This window comes from Topomyia yanbarensis, chromosome 1 (assembly GCF_030247195.1).
Source record: "Topomyia yanbarensis strain Yona2022 chromosome 1, ASM3024719v1, whole genome shotgun sequence".
Lineage (NCBI taxonomy): Eukaryota > Metazoa > Arthropoda > Insecta > Diptera > Culicidae > Topomyia > Topomyia yanbarensis.
In genome coordinates, this window is record NC_080670.1 from 175,139,865 (window position 1) to 175,163,042 (window position 23,178).

At 38.2% G+C, this 23,178-nt stretch overlaps 1 protein-coding gene across 1 annotated transcript in view; it reads left to right on the forward strand.

The window, feature by feature from the left end:
- The window catches only part of LOC131681924 (SET domain-containing protein SmydA-8-like), a 42,157-nt gene that overhangs the window by 17,849 nt on the left and 1,130 nt on the right, over positions 1–23,178 (forward strand). The window lies entirely within an intron of this gene.

The window sequence follows — 23,178 nt, forward strand, 5'->3', positions numbered from 1 at the left end:
CGAGAAACTGACACCGACCCAGGCTTCACGCGCGGCTCTCAATGTACCTCAATCATAACAGTCTTTGAACTCTATCAATATCGACAATAATATGGTACAACTGGCGATTAGCAAAATGAAGGCTTCAACCTCGGCAGGCCCAGATGGTATACCAACTATTATTCTAAAAACTACAAGGGGCAGCCCTATGGGGTTGCACGAGCTGTAGACGTAGGACTATACTATTAATGTAAAATATTTATTTTCTTAGTACATTTATAGTAATAATAAATCAAACATATTTCTTACGTATGGTTTAATCACAACCAATCAACATCGAATATTACATATTGAACCAAACCTTCTTGGTTATCAGGTCATTTAATTTGTAGTAGGTGATCGAATCCGATTAAACTTATTTAAGAAGATCTGAAGAAAGAAGACAGAAAACTGTGACCGAACTAATATCTGGAACTAAATCTTTATAGAATAAGATTAGCTTGTTTCGATTGTGTGTGGTAAAAAACCCGGGCCAGTGAAGAAAAATCAAATTTTAAACAATATAATCACATTTCATGTATAGACCAAGCATTCTAGTTATATTTTGCCATTATTATAACTTTCCTAAAGTACGCAAACAAATATAGCGAATGCAGTAGTCTTAATCATATATCGAAACTATAAATATATAAGAATCGAAAATAATTTTATATATGCAAAAGATGCGTTTTTGCAACGGTTTTTCAAGTGGCAGTGTATTCATTCATAAATAGGCTTTGTAGTATGTACCTATTAGTAGAATCAAAGTACTATAGGCTGAGTGGAAATGAATCACGTGATGGGGAATCAATGAATTGATCGAATGTAAATAATAAACTTTCGTTGTGCAATTTAGTAACAAATTAGATCTATCATTCGCCTCAAACATTAAACCCAAGCGCACAAAGCAAAATGAATCAACGCTGATGATGATGGGTAGAGCGAAAGAGACAACTAATGCCACGACATTATGTTAACCGTGTTTGCAAATGGAGCTCGCATATACAAACTATTTTGTGTACGAATAATTATACATGAAAGTGTGCTGGAAACGAGCACAACACAAAAGATAGCATACGGACAAGCTCATTCGCATTCACTGGGTAGCGTACCTCCACAGGCAATGTAACGGACTTCTAACTCAGCTACACTGGCTGTAAAAGCACACAGCGCAGTGATCTGCTTCGCCTGCCGCTCAACAGGCGACTGAGCTGCTTCGGCGAAATCCGTCCGTTTAAATAGTCGATGATGACGTCATTCATAGAAGCGTAGCGCGCTAGGTACACAAATCTGTCGTGCTGGACTAGGGAAGCGCTATCTTCTGTGTGTAAATGCGCGATATTTTGACTAGGTTGTTCATTATTTAAATTTTTAATGCCATGATATCAAAAATCTTTAGGTTTATCTAATGGAATCTATTCTTAGAAGTATTTCGGGGCGACATGCGCAAAAAATTTGAAAATTTATCGTGAGATGGCTGAATTATATGCGTTTAAAATTGGACCACTTTTCGTTACATACCATTTTTGTAGAATTTGCAACGTGCACCCCTATATCGAAAACAAAGACGTAGTCCTACGTCAAAAAATGCTCTGCCGGTCTAATTGAACCTCTTTGTCATCTGTTTCAATTGTCGCTAACAACCGGAGTATTTCCCGAACTCTGGAAATCCTCCTTCATGTTTCCAGTTCTCAAAAAAGGTGATAAAAAGGTAGTTGACAACTACCGTGGTATTACAACGCTAAGCGCAGTTCCTAAGCTGTTTGAAATGACTGTGTTGGAACACATCTTCAGCCACTGCAAACAGTATATCTCCGAGACTCAGCATGGATTTATGCCGAAACGTTCAACATCTACGAATCTTCTGTCGTTCACAACATATGTTACAGATGCTATTGCGGACGGCCTTCAAACTGACGTTATCTACACGGACCTTTCAGCTGCTTTTGACAAGATAAATCACGCTATTGCAGTGGCCAAATTGGATAGACTTGGCTTTGGTACTAATATTCTCCGTTGGATGCAATCGTATCTCAGTGATCGTCGTCTAGCAGTCAAGATAGGTGATTGTGTATCCGAAGAGTTCTTTGCTTCATCTGATATTCCGCAAGGCAGCCATCTCGGTTCATTGATTTTTCTTCTGTATTTCAACGACGTTAACTTTTGTTTAGAAGGACCACGGTTGTCTTTCGCCGACGACCTCAAGTTATACCATAGAATCCGGAATACTGATGATGCAGTTTTCCTTCAACGCCAACTGGAAACCTTTGCGGAATGGTGCGAGATCAACCGAATGACCCTAAACCCCAAGAAATGTACGGTCATTACGTTCTCGAGGAAAAAAAACGCCAATTCGATTCGATTACTGTCTAGCTGAATCCACAATTGACAGAGCGAATTGCGTCAAAGATCTCCGAGTTTTTCTCGATGAACAACTGACGTTTAAACAGCATATCAGCTATATTGTCGCAAAGGCATCACGCTGTTTGGGGTTCATAATGAGAATATCTAAGCACATTTCAGATATTTACTGCTTGAAATCTCTCTACTGCTCACTCGTTCGATCAACTCTGGAATATTGTTCAGTTGTGTGGAACCCTCATCATCATCGAATTGAGGCAGTACAGCGCAGATTTGTTCGGTTTGCCCTTCGTCGATTGCCTTGGAGCAACCCTCACCAGCTGCCAAGTTATGAAAGCCGGGGTTTGCTTATTGGACTCGATACATTGCAAGTGCGACGGGATCTATTCCGAGCTATGACGATTTCGGATATTTTGCAAGATCGAATTGACTGCCCCGAGCTTCTCAGTGCGATAAACATGAACGTTCGTTCTCGCGCCCTTCGCAATAATTTATTCCTCCGATTACCTCTGCGCCGGACTAACTATAGAGTAAACGGTGCCATCATTGGACAGACCTTCAACAGAGTGTCATCCGAGTTCGATCTTCACATTCCACGTAGCAGATTACAATTTGACTTTTTAAATAGATTAAGAAATTATCATTAGGACCACACTGTGTCTGTTGATATTAATTAATTATAAATAAATAAAATCAATATTCCACTAAGACGCTCAAAATGTTTGTTTTGAAAATGAAAGAAAATGTAGTTTTCATACCAAGTATTATTAAACTATTTAATTAAAGTGAATTAAACGTTCCTAAATTAGTCGATCACATCTTATTTGATCCTTAAAAATAATATAGTCATTTCTGAAGCGTCATAATGAGATGTCAATCAATTAGTTTGAATATGGAAAATAAATTCCAAAATTACAATTGAAAGAAATCATTATAAAAGACAAAATATTTACTTTTGAGCAACTCTAATAAGTAGTAAAGTTAATTTCTATTTTTATAACCAACATAGGGATTCAGCGCACAACAATGCCTTTAAATTTTTTTTAACCTTAACAACAATTTTATTTTTGAGCCACCCTAATGTATAATAAAATTTGTTTTACAAATGTTAATATCAAAAACGATTTAGCACACGAAAATTAATATACACAAATTTTAAGAACGATTTAGAAAAAAGAAAAATTGAGACACCCTAATGAATAGTAAATGTTCATTTTTGAAATGTTTTAATATCGAAAACGAATTCAGCGTAACAAAATTACATAAAATCGTCCTATATGAACCGATACGGAAAAGTTTGGACTTTAGTCCACCTTTTGTTCTAAGTCGTGCCACTGTGCACCTGATGGCTTATTGCTGTTGAGGGCTGTTCGTTGGTGACTTTAAGCCAGCAACATTCTGGTAGTATACCTCGATGTTGTTAGAGGATGGATCATTTTCAGCCGAGAACTAAGTCATGTTGCCGTCTTGAGCGCCTTGGAAAGTCCTTCGTCAATCCCACAAGCAGTACCGGAACAGCTGACGTGGGGAATGCGAGTCCTCCCAAATCAATTGCTTCGCGCCCCAAAATACGACCGTCGTCGTCAGAAAGAGAAATAGTTTACATCTGGTCACAAGATGTCGGAGGAAAAGGCAAATGGAATCAGCGCTTAAGGTGTTCGAAGCAGACGTATACTTGCCATTTGTGGCGGGTTGGAAGACCCTTTGACCCATCCCATACGAAAGGGCCAGGGCGGCTGATGATTGCTGGCCTGGCTACAATTGTTCGTGCCAACTGCGCACCGTCCCAGTGTGCGTTGAACCCCGATGGCGCGATGCGGACAGCGGGAACTGTTGGCAACACTGGACTCCGACAAAAGTGCTGGTGAACCTATCCTGAGAAGAAACTAATAATTAGAATTAAAATATTTTGAATCTCAGTTAAACCGAGCAGCTACAAAAAATCTGATTTAAAGACTTATCAGAACACCTAACTAACAAACTCAACAATTATATCCTCAACCAGGATGCCGGAAGGTAAATGGTATGTTGTAATGACTGCTAGGCTTGGTTCCATTACGAATGTGTGTGAGTCCCCCGGAGTAGTGGAAAGCCCTTCCAATGTGAAAAAATTGCAGCTAAGAAGGAGAAAATGGCGAAGAAGGCATGTAAACCTGATCTTAATATGCATCCAAAGAATGCTTCATTCCTACTGCCGGATGCCAAATCTCAATCTACCTCCGCCGAGGGCCCTATGCCTAATATATCGCAGCGAGAGGAACGGAAGATTCCCAGCAAACAAAAAGGTTGCCGTAGATAACGAAAAGCTATCCTCAAATGAGTCTGTGACAGCTGAATCCCGTATGCAACTTGCATTAAAGTCGCTTGGAGCAAAAAATGGCCCAGGCAGAGGAAGAGTTGACAATCCCCAAAGCAATCCGGAAATGGCAGATCGAATTTGAGCGGATTTTGGCAACAGGAGAAGGAACTGAACGAATTGAAGCTGGTTCAGGAACGTACGATGCTTGAGAAGCGGCTGACAGAGCAGGAAGAGTATCGTAGACGACAGGGTGAGCTACGGAATGTATTTGAGCGTCACAATTCTTATCAATCGTTAGATGTTCAGCAAGGTCATGGAGCTTCCTGACATGGAATCAATAGACCTTTCTCGTCAAAAAATTTTATATGATAGGATGCTTCCTTTTTTATCCCCAATTCGTTACTGCCTATTGCCCCGATGATTTGGTACCTCTTACTATTGAAAAAATCAAAAATAGTGCAAGCTGCTCATTTAACCCCATATTCTGAATACCTATCTTGCCTTGTTTCCCCATATTTTTACACCATTTGGATGAACTTCCTGTGGGGAATACTAAAAGGATGCCAGATCTGCATATATATTAGTAAATCTGCAGATTTTGCATTTTCACTGCAGATCTTTTGCAGATTACAAATATTTAGCAGAACAAAACCTATGCCAGCCAATTTATACACCAGCCTTCAACATTTTTGATCAATTAAATTATATACACACTACATTTCTACGTCGCATTTATTGAAGATTTTTGTAGCATTCGGCAGACTTTTATATTTTTACTGCAGGCTATTGTTTAAATAGACCTGGCATCACTGATGCTGAAATGATTCATTCATATACCTGTCAATAATATAGAGCATTGTATGAAAATGTATAACCTCACTTTTCTGACAGTTCGGTGTGCTTGTTTACCTAAGACTTGTTTACACGGACTTTTAAAATTTACATTACTTGAATACTTTCGATGCTCTTTGAAAGAATATCAACTCAAGAGGGATTAGGATTGGAACAATGGTAACCTGGTTCATACATTGACCAATCGGCGCTGGATGTAAAACCCGGTGGCATATGCTGAATCGTAAGATCAAGCATTGGGCTATAAAACGATTGCTTTCTGGATGATGGATAAGGATTTGTACACATTTGTTTGTTTGCTCGTGGGTTAATTCCTAACAAGATGATCCGATTGATTATTCATTTTTAGATGGTGAAGTTTACCTGAACTTTATAGGTAACGAATTCGGTCGATGATAAGTTGTTGAAATGATTTTGATCGTTCAATGCCCATATCGAAGAACGTGTCCATTGGTCAGAATGCCTACCAGCGTATGATAGCTGCAAACATGAGGACAACAAGGTTATCGCTTTCGAATGGAACAATTATTTATTATTCGTGTTCAAGTTCCATTACAGCAAAAGTTTCGTCGATTATCGCATTGTCGTTGATTTAGCCGGCAAATGCAAAATAGCGCTCGGCACTGACAATAAGGAGTAAGAAGGATTTGATTGGAGTGATAATAATAATGCAGAGCATTATACATTCTGGTAGAATATCAGAGAGGAGAAATTATATGTAAATTTATATTATATCCCGAGTAGCCATCATTTTGGCACCGCAATAAAGCTATCTGCTGTATTGTTCAAATTGGCACCATATAACTAGGCAGCGAATGATAAATTTCATAGTCAATTTATTTACTTATTCGGAAGGATAAGTAATTAGTATGTCGTGAATATATGTGTCGCCGGTGCCGTGTGTTATGGTATTACCGAACGGAACCGTTGGTCAGAAGACCGTCCTTGTCGTACTGGTCATAGATGCGAGGTTTTTTCTCATCTGATAGCACTTGACATGCTTCGGAGATCTGTCTTAATGCTCTCTACTTAGCGCAGGATACGCGAAACCGCTGCTAGCTTTCGAAAGAAAATTCCTAGCTGCTGCTACTCTATCAGTCTCTCTCTCTCTCTCTCTCTCTCTCTCTCTCTCTCTCTCTCTCTCGACTGAGGACTACAATTTCGGTCGACTAAATTGTGCTATGAAAATTGTACTTCCTGGAATTTCACCTAACGAGATCAATTCATTGTGAGGAATTTCGCTGCGTTCCAATATTGCTTGCCTCTGTAGGTGATGATGTGTGTGGATTCACTTCGGCAGCCAGCTCTTATGTTTTGGGTAATTTTGCTATCTTATTCTGCTGAATAAATCATCTTCCTAAAGCCTCTACGTTATACTACGGTCACTTTAAAAACGCCCTGCTATTTAATCTTGTAGCTCTCGGCAAGTCAGTAGGTTTGTTCCAGTACACGGAAGTCACTCCGGACTAAAGAGGAGCAAAAATATTTGCTCCTTTTTACTCCGGTTTGCTACCAGAAGAAGAAAAAAGAGAAGAAGAGAGTACAGGAACGATTTTCTCCGGTTCCAGTTTCTCCTGGTACTGGAACAGACCTAGTCCTGGCACTCTTCTCGACTATTCCTGGCACTATACCGCTGGCGTCGCACTTATGACGGTGATCAAGCTTGGCGAGAGTGGCAGTGGTTCAGGCACGTAGCCAGAGGGGGGGCTAGGGGGCTAAAGCCCCCCCCCCCGAAACTTTTCAAAAATAAATTTAAGAAGCAACATGTTTTTCGGTAACTCGTAAAAAAATTGTATCTTGTTTGGTTTCAACAAATTAATGGGAGAATGGTGAGGAAGATTGCTATTTCGAACCACCGAAGACATCGGTCACGATATCTACTCAGTATGCCGAGTCTGATAACACACTTCCTTTCATATTGTGTGACTCGTCGGAAGAACAAAAGAAACTGTTACTTTAATTCTTGCTGGGGTGATCCGTCGGATGATTGAATCGTAGAAGCAAGAAGTGGTGCTCCAGCCAAACGTGGAGGCTATTGACTTCTGGAATTTTTGCATAACCGAATTTCATGATGGGGAATATTTGCTGAAGGTGAAAATAGAGGTTATGCTTACGAACATCGCCTTTAACGAGTTCTACCTTGTCAGGCATTCAGTACTTATGTTACTCAACAAATTAGCCTAGGCGAAACCAGTCATTTTGCAACTTGTAATACGAGGTTGATTCTCATATATATGGATGATGAGAAAATCAATGTTCGTCTACAAGATCTGATACCTCTTACTTGAACCGCGGGCGAACGACCAGGAGGTTAAAGCCCCAATAAACAAACTTAACTTCTTTGAACCGTGGCCATCAAAAGATTCCTGTCACATTTGGAAAAAATGTAATTTATTATAAAGGACACATCTAGGAATTAGACGGGTAGGGTCAGCTAGGATTTCGTCCTAGCTGACCCTGCACGCACAAAACGCAATGCGATAATATCATCATACACGTTACATCTTTGCACATCCATAGTCTCCAATACGATTACCTGAAAAACAAACAATTGCCAAATTTGTGGCTGCTGTTCATATAATATTGACGGCAAAAACTGCGTCTAGTATCTCAAAATTAACAGTCAGCATCATCATTGAGGAAGTCGACACTGGTGGCCCGTAAGGGGACAAAACAAAAATGAAATCAGATATTCGCGAACTGCCATGTCCATGGCAGTTACCACGATAATAATACGGAAGTGTACAAGATAGATATGAACGACCACCAAGACGCGGTTGGTTATGAAAAATATTTCTCAATCAGTAAACAGGTCAATCGCACGAGATCTGTTGGACAACCATTACCGTTTTATCATTTTCATTGTTTACATCGTGGAAATATATTAAAGACTCAAGGCTTCATTTAGCTAATGCATTGAACCGACTCAAGTAAACGAATTGTATAATAAAAAATTAGAAGTTTCATAGAAAACTGAGTACAAAAACTGTCCCAAAATTAACATTTATCGCTAGTAATGGTATCTAACAAAACTCATTTTATGCTAGATATTGGCCTGAATAAAGAAAGTTAGTTAAATCATACGCAAATTGAATTTCTGTAATAGATTAGAGCAATGTGCGCTTAATATAAACGTCAAGCATCTTCCAAACTGTTTTCTTACATTCTTTAGCTAAAAATAATTGACACGTATTTTTTGGTTTGGCTAAATATTATATTTTTTTCAAGTTATTCGCTTTTGAACTTTTGAAGTCTATAAAATTGAACATTTTTCAATCACTGATAACTCGGAAACGACTCGATATATGGAAAAAATATTAAATAAAAAAGTTGCGTTTTCAAATAAGCTTACCAAAAAAAATCACAATTTTTTTGTTATATAACTTATGAAATTTGCAATTACTTGAAACAAATTGAATTTTTTTAAGGCTGGACCAAATTTTTTATTTATTATTTTCTTTAAGTATTAAAATCGTGTTAAAAAGATTGTGTAAAAATTTGGCAGTGGAATTCTTTGCGAGATATTACAATTATAAACATAAAACATGGCAATTTTACACTAAACGCCCAGCGAAAGGCCTGTTATAACTGAAATGTCTCGTAACACTTCGAGTTCCATTCTGAATTTTTCACATAATCTTCTTAATATAGTTATGTAATCAAAATAAATTTGATTTCGGGGGACTTTAGAAAATATTTGCTTTTAACATGAGAATACCCCCAAAAAACTCTTAAATTTGCAGAATGCGAGTCATTCCACGATTTACAACTATAATTTTAGTTCCCTTCAATTTTTTTGCACTCTTTAGCTGAAAATTATAGACACGATTTTTTTACTTTGGCTAAATTTGACTTTTTTTTCAAGTTATGAGTTTTTGAACTTTATAAAGTACTAGCTAATACCCATCGCACGTTGATGCGACTTTCAACGAAATAGGAGGAAACCATAATTTGTTCCGAAGCGCCTCCTTGTAGGCAGATAATCCCCACCAATAGCACACAAACACGCTCCATAACAAATTCCTACTATGCATAAATTTTTTCGGCAATTGGTTAAGCCGTTTGGGAGTCCATAAATCACATACATACAAATATCGACTTTTAATAATATAGTGATTTTTTAAAGTTTTATAAATTTAATAGAATTGGACATTTTTCATTCCCTCATAACTGAGAAACTATTAGATTTCTGGAAAAAAGCATTAAATAATAAAAGCTGCGTTTTCGGAAGATCTCGGCGGATTTTTTTTTGTAATATTTGTTTTTGTTAAATAATTTATGTATTATGCAAATATTAGTAACAATTTTTTTTTCAGGGTGGAGCCAAAAAAATCTTTTTAGCTTTTTCAAATAATTTATAATTATATCGAGAAGATTGTGTACAAATTTCAGAAAGAAATTCGAAGTATTTTACGAGATATTTCAATTACAATAGGCCTATCACTAGGCGTTTGGTGTAAAATTGCCTTGTTTTAAGTTTATAATTGTAATATCTCGCAAAGTATTTTGATATCCACTCCCAAATTTTTGCACAATTATTTTAACATGATTTTTAATATTTAAAGAAAATAATAAGTAAAAAATTGGTCCAACTTTAAAAAATTCAATTTGTTTCAAACAATTGCAAATTTCATAAGTTATATAACAAAAAGAAATTGCTATTTTTTCAGTAAGCTCACAACTTTTTTATTTAATATTTTTTTCCATATATCGAATCGTTTCCGAGTTATAAGTGATTGAAAAATGTTCAATGTTATAAACTTCAAAAGTTCAAAAACTAATAACTTGAACAAAAATCATATTCAGCCAAAATAAAAAATACGTGTCAATTACTTTAACTAATGAATGCAAGAAAAAAAATTGGAAGGAATTCAAATTTTGATTGTAAATCAGACGTGGAATGACCCATATATTTTGATCCTATTGATCACCAAAGATCCTCCTTCCTAACTGGGGTATGCCAAAAAATTATGTTAGCATGATGCATTAGAACTGGTAATAGTTACAGGACGCCAGATCAAGAAAATAGAAGTTGAACCATCTACAATTCGTTTGCTAAATCAGAAGATTTTGTGCAAATTTCGACATTCTCTTCGATCGAACATTTTATGGATATTTTTCTACTCATTTCGATTTAGCGTCATCTACACCTTTTAAACGTGTAGCTTAGAACACCTTGCGTTTTCCAGCACCGTCAAGGATTGTCATATTCGGTTAGCGCATAAATACTGAGAACTCTAGAATATCCATTGTTGCAACGAGAGTAAATTGTAACTTGTAAATAAAAATAAATAATAAAAATCAAATTAAACATCAATAATTCGTTGATGTACTATAGCCTTTCTTGTGACAAAGAACATGGATTGTCTTAGATTTGGCTTTGTTTTCATTAAGAACTTTTCAAAATTTCGTTTAGTTTCTAGTGACAATATGAAGTAATTAGAACTAAAAGCTTTATGCAGGGGCGGGTAAAGCGTAGTTGGTAAATTGATTACCTTTTACGCAGCTCATCACGGTTCGTTCATCAATCCCGCACATGTAGGGTTAGAAATTTTTCTAAAGAAATTTTCTAACCCAAAAAGAGGCGAATAACCATAAGGTTAAAACCTGTATAATCGAAATAAAAAAGCTTTATACAATAATTTTTTAAGCCCCTCCCGAAATAAACTCCTGGCTACGGGCCTGCAGTGGTTTCGTCGGAATTGTTCACTCGACAAGCAGTAAGTGCAAGGACTCTGCTACTTATGCCTGAGCCCCTCATTGAAACCTTCGTCCTGCCGGAGTGTTAGCTTCGTCCGATACCGGAGCGTCAGGCCCGTAGCCAGGAGTTTATTTCGGGAGGGGCTTAAAAATTATTGTATAAAGCTTTTTTATTTCGATTATACAGGTTTTAACCTTATGGTTATTCGCCTCTTTTTGGGTTAGAAAATTTCTTTAGAAAAATTTCTAACCCTACATGTGCGGGATTGATGAACGAACCGTGATGAGCTGCGTAAAAGGTAATCAATTTACCAACTACGCTTTACCCGCCCCTGCATAAAGCTTTTAGTTCTAATTACTTCATATTGTCACTAGAAACTAAACGAAATTTTGAAAAGTTCTTAATGAAAACAAAGCCAAATCTAAGACAATCCATGTTCTTTGTCACAAGAAAGGCTATAGTACATCAATGAATTATTGATGTTTAATTTGATTTTTTATTATTTATTTTTATTTACAAGTTACAATTTACTCTCGTTGCAACAATGGATATTCTAGAGTTCTCAGTATTTATGCGCTAACCGAATATGACAATCCTTGACGGTGCTGGAAAACGCGAGGTGTTCTAAGCTACACGTTTAAAAGGTGTAGATGACGCTAAATCGAAATGAGTAGAAAAATATCCATAAAATGTTCGATCGAAGAGAATGTCGAAATTTGCACAAAATCTTCTGATTTAGCAAACGAATTGTAGATGGTTCAACTTCTATTTTCTTGATCTGGCGTCCTGTAACTATTACCAGTTCTAATGCATCATGCTAACATAATTTTTTGGCATACCCCAGTTAGGAAGGAGGATCTTTGGTGATCAATAGGATCAAAATATATGGGTCATTCCACGTCTGATTTACACTCAAAATTTGAATTCCTTCCAATTTTTTTTCTTGCATTCATTAGTTAAAGTAATTGACACTTTTTTTTTATTTTGGCTGAATATGATTTTTTTCAAGTTATTAGTTTTTGAACTTTTGAAGTTTATAACATTGAACATTTTTCAATCACTTATAACTTATATGGAAAAAAATATTAAATAAAAAAGTTGTGTACTCAATGAGCTTACTGAAAAAAATAGCAATTTCTTTTTGTTATATAACTTATGAAATTTGCAATTGTTTGAAACAAATAGAATTTTTTAAAGTTGGACCAATTTTTTACTTATTATTTTCTTTAAATATTAAAAATCATGTTAAAATAATTGTGCAAAAAATTGGGAGTGGATATCAAAATACTTTGCGAGATATTACAATTATAAACTTAAAACAAGGCAATTTTACACCAAACGCCTAGTGATAGGCCTATTGTAATTGAAATATCTCGTAAAATACTTCGAATTTCTTTCTGAAATTTGTACACAATCTTCTCGATATAATTATAAATTATTTGAAAAAGCTAAAAAGATTTTTTTGGCTCCACCCTGAAAAAAAATTTGTTACTAATATTTGCATAATACATAAATTATTTAACAAAAACAAATATTACAAAAAAAAATCCGCCGAGATCTTCCGAAAACGCAGCTTTTATTATTTAATGCTTTTTTCCAAAAATCTAATAGTTTCTCAGTTATGAGGGAATGAAAAATGTCCAATTCTATTAAATTTATAAAACTTTAAAAAATCACTATATTATTAAAAGTCGATATTTGTATGTATGTGATTTATGGACTCCCAAACGGCTTAACCAATTGCCGTAAAAATTTATGCATAGTAGGAATTTGTTATGGAGCGTGTTTGTGTGCTATTGGTGGGGATTATCTGCCTACAAGAAGGCGCTTCGGAACAAATTATGGTTTCCTTTTATTTCGTTGAAAGTCGCATCAACGTGCGATGGGTATTAGCTAGTACTTTATAAAGTTCAAAAACTCATAACTTGAAAAAAAAAAAAAAAGTCAAATTCAGCCAAAGTAAAAAAATCGTGTCTATAATTTACAGCTAAAGAGTGCAAAAAAATTGAAGGGAACTAAAATTATAGTTGTAAATCGTGGAATGACTCGCATTCTGCAAATTTAAGACTTTTTTGGGGGTATTCTCATGTTAAAAGCAAATATTTTCTAAAGTCCCCCGAAATCAAAATTATTTTGATTACATAACTATATTAAGAAGATTATGTGAAAAATTCAGAATGGAACTCGAAGTGTTACGAGACATTTCAGTTATAACAGGCCTTTCGCTGGGCGTTTAGTGTAAAATTGCCATGTTTTATGTTTATAATTGTAATATCTCGCAAAGAATTCCACTGCCAAATTTTTACACAATCTTTTTAACACGATTTTAATACTTAAAGAAAATAATAAATAAAAAATTTGGTCCAGCCTTAAAAAAATTCAATTTGTTTCAAGTAATTGCAAATTTCATAAGTTATATAACAAAAAAATTGTGATTTTTTTTGGTAAGCTTATGTGAAAACGCAACTTTTTTATTTAATATTTTTAATATTTAAGCGCACATTGCTCTAATCTATTACAGAAATTCAATTTGCGTATGATTTAACTAACTTTCTTTATTCAGGCCAATATCTAGCATAAAATGAGTTTTGTTAGATACCATTACTAGCGATAAATGTTAATTTTGGGACAGTTTTTGTACTCAGTTTTCTATGAAACTTCTAATTTTTTATTATACAATTCGTTTACTTGAGTCGGTTCAATGCATTAGCTAAATGAAGCCTTGAGTCTTTAATATATTTCCACGATGTAAACAATGAAAATGATAAAACGCTAATGGTTGTCCAACAGATCTCGTGCGATTGACCTGTTTACTGATTGAGAAATATTTTTCATAACCAACCGCGTCTTGGTGGTCGTTCATATCTATCTTGTACACTTCCGTATTATTATCGTGGTCACTGCCATGGACATGGCAGTTCGCGAATATCTGATTTCATTTTTGTTTTGTCCCCGGGCCACCAGTGTCGACTTCCTCAATGATGATGCTGACTGTTAATTTTGAGATACTAGACGCAGTTTTTGCCGTCAATACTATATGAACAGCAGCCACAAATTTGGCAATTGTTTGTTTTTCAGGTAATCGTATTGGAGACTATGGATGTGCAAAGATGTAACGTGTATGATGATATTATCGCATTGCGTTTTGTGCGTGCAGGGTCAGCTAGGACGAAATCCTAGCTGACCCTACCCGTCTAATTCCTAGATGTGTCCTTTATAATAAATTACATTTTTTCCAAATGTGACAGGAATCTTTTAATGGCCACGGTTCAAAGAAGTTAAGTTTGTTTATTGGGGCTTTAACCTCCTGGTCGTTCGCCCGCGGTTCAAGTAAGAGGTATCAGATCTTGTAGCCGAACATTGATTTTCTCATCATCCATATATATGAGAATCAACCACGTGTTACAAGTTGCAAAATGACTGGTTTCGCCTAGGCTAATTTGTTGAGTAACATAAGTACTGAATGCCTGACAAGGTAGAACTCGTTAAAGGCGATGTTCGTAAGCATAACCTCTATTTTCACCTTCAGCAAATATTTCCCATCATGAAATTCGGTTATGCAAAAATTCCAGAAGTCAATAGCCTCCACGTTTGGCTGGAGCACCACTTCTTGCTTCTACGATTCAATCATCCGACGGATCACCCCAGCAAGAATTAAAGTAACAGTTTCTTTTGTTCTTCCGACGAGTCACACAATATGAAAGGAAGTGTGTTATCAGACTCGGCATACTGAGTAGATATCGTGACCGATGTCTTCGGTGGCTCGAAATAGCAATCTTCCTCACCATTCTCCCATTAATTTGTTGAAACCAAACAAGATACAATTTTTTTACGAGTTACCGAAAAACATGTTGCTTCTTAAATTTATTTTTGAAAAGTTTCGGGGGGGGCTTTAGCCCCCTAGCCCCCCCTCTGGCTACGTGCCTGCGGAGCGTATTGCTGAACCGAAGCAGTCTGCTACTGGCGCTGCTTCCTTCGAATCGAAATCGCTGAATATTCCCGTTAGCCGAATGTGTCCAACGTGGCCGAAGGCAAACCGATTGCAGCAACACCACCAGCCGTAGCTGACCTTTTAGCCTTTAATCCAAAAGAAGTTTTGGTCGAATTCATTATAATTCTATGTAAAATTTAATACTGTTTTATTTAGTTTGATTGCGCATATTGTTTACATGAGACACTCCCCTTAATTCGTTCAGTAAGTATTTCACTGCCTTTATAATCCTTTTGGAATCAGTTACAATAATCCATTATAATCATTTTATGATAAGTGTATTGCTAGTTAGGACTTTTATATCAGCCGGGCCCTTTTATAATTTGTTATAAAATCATTATCTAAATTCTTCATAATCCATTGTTACGTTATGTTTATGCACATGGCCAGATAGATAGTTTTTAACTGGGACGTGACGTGTGGATACGAAAAAACCTAATGTCAATTGCAGCCAGGGGGAGCTGTCAAATGCAGCCAAAGGGAACCGTCAAATGCAGTCAGGGGGAACTGTCAAATGCAGCCAGTCCATTTAAAATATGTGAGGAAGAAAGAGTGGCTATGCAAAACAAGAGATCAAATGAACAGAAAAAAACATATCCAGGTTTTGTCCCAGGACTTTAATAGAGAACATGAAAATTCGATTTGTTTGCATTTGGCAGTGGGCCTTTTTCAAATGTTTGGCTAGAAATTCCTTACTTCTACAATGAGTCATGTACATGAAAAGTAAAAATGTTAAATTTAACGGAACAATGTATGATGCCGACATAAAATAAAAAATTACAGCTGAGCGACCTTGTTTGGAAAGTGTTAACATTTGGCAGCGAACCAAACCAAGTTTCTCATACTATGATCGAATCAACAAAAATTCCAAGACCATGTAAACAATCTCTCTGAACTGTCAAAAAAGTGAGGTTAAACATTATCATGCAATGTTCTCTACCGAGAGGTTCACTTTAGTTTGTTTACATAACCAATGAACTTTGTACCGCGACTCACCACTTCATTTGCCGCGTTGCCAGGAACTCAAGCAAAAATATACAAAACAGTGTTGCCTAAACACACATTTTGAGTCCCACCATTCTTGCATAGGTGAAAAAAATGCTCAACATTCTTGCATTTTTCAAATTTAAAAAAATCATTAAAAAATCACGATAGCTCCAAATAGTCTCATTTCAACGGCAATATTCTTAAAAATGTGTAGTCTTTTGAATAAAAATAAGAAAAAAGGGGGTTAGGTCGGACGAGAAAGGTCTATTATGACTGATGGAGAAACCCCTGAGCGGAATCCGGAGGTAAAACTATTGACTCCAAATATCGAACTAGCTGAATCCAATTCTGACGAAGAAGTAGATAGTACTGCCTCTTTGAGGACGACAACTGATGTACTCTCGCAATACAATGGAACCTGAGCGGTCTCAAACGGTATCTTGGCGATCTACAGAACATCATTGCTAACACTCAGCCCATAAGCCTCGCTTTGCATGTAAAACATATGAGACACAGCAACAATCCCTCGCTATGGTTCAATAACAAGTACACATGGGAATCGAGCAGTTTTCAGCCCATCGGTCTCCGGGATCAGATTAGACAAACCGTCGGCTCCGGTCCAGTTCTATACCGACCTCCTCAACGCAAGAGCATGAACCTTATCATACCCAGTAAAATGCACAGTAGTCACCATTTTCATCCCCAGTGGAGTTCGCATCGTTGGAAGATTCTATCCTCGCAATGAAAGACTTCAACGCCCACCACTTATCATAGGGCTCAAAGAAGAAGAGTAGCAAACGGGGGAACGAGATAGTTAAACTCTTAGCGAAGAGCAATGCCGTAAAACTCAACGATGGAAGCATAACCTGCAGCCGAGGCCAATCCACATCCTCACTGGACATACTAATCTGCTCCAGCTCCTTAGCCGGAGCCTGTGGGGAGGCGTCCTCCCTGACCATGGAAATAGTAACAATTTTCCTATCTAGATTTACGATCGCTCACCGCCTTGCACCGCCCATCGTCGCCGCTGGATTTATGATCGAGCTGACTAAACCTCCTATCAGAATAATGTCTCGGACTCACTCATATATGGGCGTTAATATGATCCTGACGAGCTCGGAGAAGTTTTCACCCAGCATTCCTCAAAACAGCGAAACTTCTCCACACTAAGCCATTCATTGGTGCAACCAAGAGGTCAGCCAAGCCGTACAAGCCCGTCGTAGTGCCTTATGAGTCCTCAGAAGCACCCCTGTGCACTACCCCCTATAAGAGGAAAGGCCAAACTCTTTCCGCCAATTGAGGAACCTGGTCAGAAAAGCCATTGAAGTGGTTAAAACCGCGAGTTGGACAAATTTCCTGGAGGGTATCTCTTCTGATTCCACGGAGCTGTGGACACTTCTGAGGCTTAGTTGCCTATCTCTTCACAAATGGGGTAATCAAGCCGCTGGAAATCTCCAAATTAGAGAAACATTTCTCGTCACTCTCAGATAACGCAGCCCTACCCCTTCCCTCGTTCCTAAAACAAAAAAGGAAAATTAAGGAGAACCACATCACATTTCTCCCACGATTCCGGACAAAATTTCAACACTCTTCACCGGAGATGCACTGATTTATGCTCCCTCCGCTGCGAGTAGAAAATCCGCTGGTCACAACATAAGCTATCACCTCCTTCAGCATGCCCCACGGTGGATAAGGAGGCCCTACTGGAGAGTCTAAACCGAAACTGGATTGGGCAACCCCTCCCCACCTTCTGGAAAACTCCATTAGTGGTACCTACACTGAAAGGGTATGAAGATACCCGCTCCCCAACAGACTTACGACCAATAAGCTGCTCCCCTGTATCGGAAGAACCATGGAGCGTTTAGCGAATAGGCGCCTGATAACTCACCTGGAGAAAAATGACTTGCTCGATCAAAGACAATTCGCCTTTCGCAGAGGGGTGGGAATCGGCCTTCATCTCGGAGCCTTTGGTGAAATCGTGCATCAGGCACAGGCGAAGGAAGAACTCCCTCAGATACATAGTTGGGAAGTGACCGGCAGCTTGGGAAGATTCTTGACTATCTTTTCGACCGCTCGTTCCGGATGTGCATCGGGGGCAGTCACTCGGAATCCTTCACTAAAACCAACGGCGTCCCTCAGGGTTCCGTACTGGTAGTAATGCATCTCTCTCCGCAACTCTACCAAAAATACTTTACATATTCATAAATGCAGACGACATTGTCCTTGTCGCCACGAAACGATTCGACGATTACAAAAAAACTGCATGCCGCCGTTGGTGCAGTTGATCCGTGGGCCGAATCTGTCGGTTTCAATATAGCGGCATCAAAGTGTGCGATAGCACACTGCTGCAACACCCACCACCTGGCTACCGGCAGATCGGTTAAGCTCGCGGGTATGCCAATTCCGTTCCAACGAGAACCCAACATCCTTGGCTTTACTATAGATCGCCGTGTCACATTGCTCCCACACTTTAGGAAGGTCAAGTGGGATCGCGAGAGCAGGAAGAGGCTAATCCGTGCGATTAGCACTCAACACCCCAAGTGTACTGCCCTGCATATTGGGCAAGCCTTGATCCACGGCAGAATATTTTACGGATACCCAGCCATAACCGTAACGGGCTCATTGATATCCGCTTCCCGATGTACCTGGATACCATACGCCTTGCATCAAATCTGCTATCCCGCATCCCTACCGAGACTGCTTGCGTGGAAGCTGGCCTCCGACCGTTCAGGTGAGCAGTCGGGACCACAATCCTTGAACGTACCTAGAGATATCTGGAGAAAACAACAGGAGACGAATGCGTAACCCTGCAAACAGCAAAAGATATCTTTCGTCGGTTTAGACATACGTTCTTTTGCCCCTGTCTTAGAGTTCGTAACTGCACATGGACTGAGCGGGGTCCCAATACGGAGACCAGTCTAAAAGCTTTCTAAGAGCTAGCATTCTGCTTGGATTTGCCCGGCCCAGCTACCGCAGACTGAGCCATGAGAAATACTCCTACCACATCTTGATCGTCAAAGACTGCACCAAACTAAACGACGGGATATGGATAGGAATTAGTAGAATCGAAGATAGCCTTGCCTATAGCTTGCACTCTACCGGCTCTGTCCTCTGTAGAAGCAGCAGCGATCGGTTTAGCAATCACCCGAAACCACAGAATATCCCGATGACCATCATCTCAGATTTACTATCGGTCATCTTGGCATCGGAATCAGTAGCATCCCGGAACCCGTACATTTAGGCCATCGAGGTCACCTGTGAACCGTAACCTGGCCACCATATGTTGGATACCTGGCCACTGTGGGATCAGTGGCAATGAAAACGCTGGCCAGCTAGCAGCGCGCGGAAGACTGTCCTGCAAGCTGTTGGCCAAGTTGGTACCATCGGCCGATATTAACAAGCAAGACTTTCATAGCAAAGGCCCCCGGTGACTTCTTTTTTCAATGGGGGGGGGGGGTAATCGGGACACCTTCGAAAGATAAAGTGACAGACCGCTGCAATAGGTCAGAGCAGAGAGCTCTCTCTTGATTACGCATGGGGCACACAAAAGTAACCCACGCCCTCACGGTCTCCAATGCCGAGCCGCCATTCTGCTCGACATGTAACACCAGGACAACTGTGGAGCACAACCTGAAAAACTGTTTCCGCTCGCAGCATCAAGTTCCCTCATCAATCCGGAAACTCCTTTCCAATAACCCGGCACGCAAATCTGACAATCAGATTTAGATGACGCTGCAGTTGAGGAATATTTGGTGGTTAGGTAGCACAAGTTTGACCAATTGCTTTCTTCGCTTTTTTCACAATATGACAACAGACAGTAAAAACTTTAAAACTTCACTAAAACAACACTAACAGTAAAACTTTAAGCCGATGGATACAGAAAACAACGACTAGAACTTCACAAAAGACAAAAACAAAAAAATATCCGTGGCGATCAAAACATTAACTTATATCCCCAAGAATACACTGAACCAAAAAAAGGTCTTTACTTGATGACATCTAGGGATGCTATATTGATATCTGCGTTTCGGCAAAAAAAAAATCTTTTCTAAATATGTGATGCCTAAAACAGAAGAAAAATCTGTGAATAACTGTGTGTGAAAGTTCCAAAAAATCTGTGAAAAATCAGAAGATTCGCAAAAAAATGGTGAAAATCTGCGAAATTTTATCAAAATACAAAAAAATTAAAGGGTTGTGTACAGGACACGACCACGGTGACATTAAAAATATAGCTTTTTTATCTATCACACATATCGACATACGTTCTTGTTCACTCGCCTGTTTTCATATGTTACAATTTGCTATATACCCTCCCCATTAAAACATAATTTATTGAAGGTCTTTTAACGGTAATCTATTAATTAATCAAGTATCTCACTAGGTGATTGGCATTATTTGGCTGATCCATCTAGTAAAAATAGGCTGGTCTGTCCAGAAAATATATTCAAAAGAAAAGTTCCATATTGAGAGCTGTGATGAGGAAACCCACGCCCGCCAACGGAAATATACAGATTCTCAATAAAATATGAAATTTCATTTTCCATTTAAATTTTCAATAATGTACTAATGAACTTAAGTAAACAATCTTAAGTTTAAGTATTTCTTGATCGATTAGTGGTGGAAAAATGAAATTATTTGATAAATTACATTGTTATGCAACGTTCGCACTACCAGTTAAAACGGGTTTTTATGCTATCTTGGTGACATTTTTCTTGTTGCTAATTATTAAAACGTGTTATAACTCTGTAGTGTAAACATTGTATTATTAAACCAATTCTGCAGCGTTTTATGTTATATAGGTGTTTTATGTGGTAATAGGACTGACATAATTATATCTTCAGTACAGCGGTTTGTTTCATAATTTAAAACAGATTTATTTTAAAATTTAAATTAGTATACCCAACCGTATTTGTTGTATACCTTAAAACGCAATTAGAACTGTGTTTTAAATACATAGGGTAGGACAGATATTCTGACTGGTTAAACTGGGAAAACAATTTTAAGTCCAGTAACGCTTAAGACATGGCTTGAATTTGAATCGAAAAAGAACACCCGCTTCAACTGCTGCTGGGACGGTAAGTTCTGTTTTAAAATTTTCCGTTGTGTGCAGTACGAAACAAAAGTGTTTGAAATTAGAAAACAAAAAGTTCTGCTGGGAATGTGATTGTTTCCGATGCAATTACACTCAGATTTTTCACGCAGGGGATACAGGCCGTGTAAATGAAAACCGCGTAAATTTAAAAAAAACGCGTTAATGAAAACCGCGTAAATTTCAAAATCCGCGTAAAAAACCTGAGTGTACTCTCCCATGTAAAATACTACGCTGCTGAACAGTGCAATAACTACAGAAGCACGTTGTCAGATGCCTTACTGATAAAAAACATATAACCGAAATATGAAACATGAAAACCAATTGGCTCTTTACCCTACGCAGCTACAAAGCGCCGTAAACATGGATTAACAAGTTACAACGCACACGCATGCATAAAAATAAATATATTTTTTCAAACGCAACACTCTTAAGCAGCACACACCGTATTGAATTAAATCCAAACCACCCCACCCACCCACTTTGCAAATCATTCTGTGACACCGTGCTGGTACCCGAAAAATCCGCACACGGCCACCGCTGCCGAAAATGCATAGCGTCTACCGCTTATTGTAGTGCCCAGACGCTGCAGCCATGATCTTACCCGTTCGACATAAGAACAAAAACTGATTCAAACGGGTACGCGTCACCTCTATTTATAAACTAACCGTATCACGGCTCACAGAAAGGAGGCTTGCTATTCCGCGAATCGACAGTTTTCGGTGACGTCAGAGAAATCGTTGAGATAAACAAACGGATTTTTCGAAAGTTGTTAATTGACAATATTTGAGCTCTTACGGTGGAAAAAATAGTGTGCAATGGATTTTTGACGTAAATTACGCCACAATTACACTAGACACAGTTGATAATCAGTGCATCTCTGTGATTATTAGCGTAAATCGGGAATTTGGATGCATTCCATAGAAAACATATCCCACCGTAATTTTCTGATCATAGCAAAGATTTTGGACATCCGCATAGCTTCCTTGTGATTTACCAGGTGCCGATCATTCGTTAGGAGCAAACAATATATGAATTTCATGTAATTGTTTTCGCCGACGATTTCTATGACGCGCTCTCGTCAAATGTTTACACTCTAACGAGCTAGCCTAGTATATGTAAGCCGTGTAACCGTATATGGTTTAGTCACTTAGGTGCGAGTGTGTGCTAATGCCAACGTTACCGAAAATCGATAGCGCTTATTGCATCGCCCGGAGACGACGTTGCTCGTGTGGGATAAGAGCAACAACTGATTTAAACGGACATGCGTTGCTTCTATTTATGACTTTTCGTGTTTCATTGAGCAACTAAGCTGCCCTCTTTTGACGGCTGTGTCTGAGAAATCTGCCTCACGAATGGTATTTTTCCCGTTTTTTGTGAACTTTTTAATTTTACCAATTTCCAAAAGTCTACTTTTGTTGGGGAGATATTAAATTATTACCAATATTTAAGTTAGGTGTTTCTGAATCGGTTGGTGTATGAATGATTAAAATCCATCTAGTAATATCGGAGTTATAAGCGTGCAAACCTTACATAGTTTCGTTACATGGGAGATAGTTTAGATTTTAGAATGACACCTAGCCCCAGATAGTGGAGTAAGACATTTTTAATGTCAAAAACTATCCTCTATAAAATAGAATCTGTGATCAAAAAATTTAAAATAAATCTGTTACATTACAGGAAACTCGGAGAAAGTGGTAACCCCTCATCTTGCATATAACTATAACACTAATCCCCAACAATTGAGAGACGGTCTAACTTTGGGAAGCTTGGCGACATTCAGTTCTTTCTTCCAAATGTCAAATCGTAGTCCTTCTTTTGTCGCAATGATATTTCTGACGTACACTGTAACAGCCTTAACCGATATATTTAAACAAATA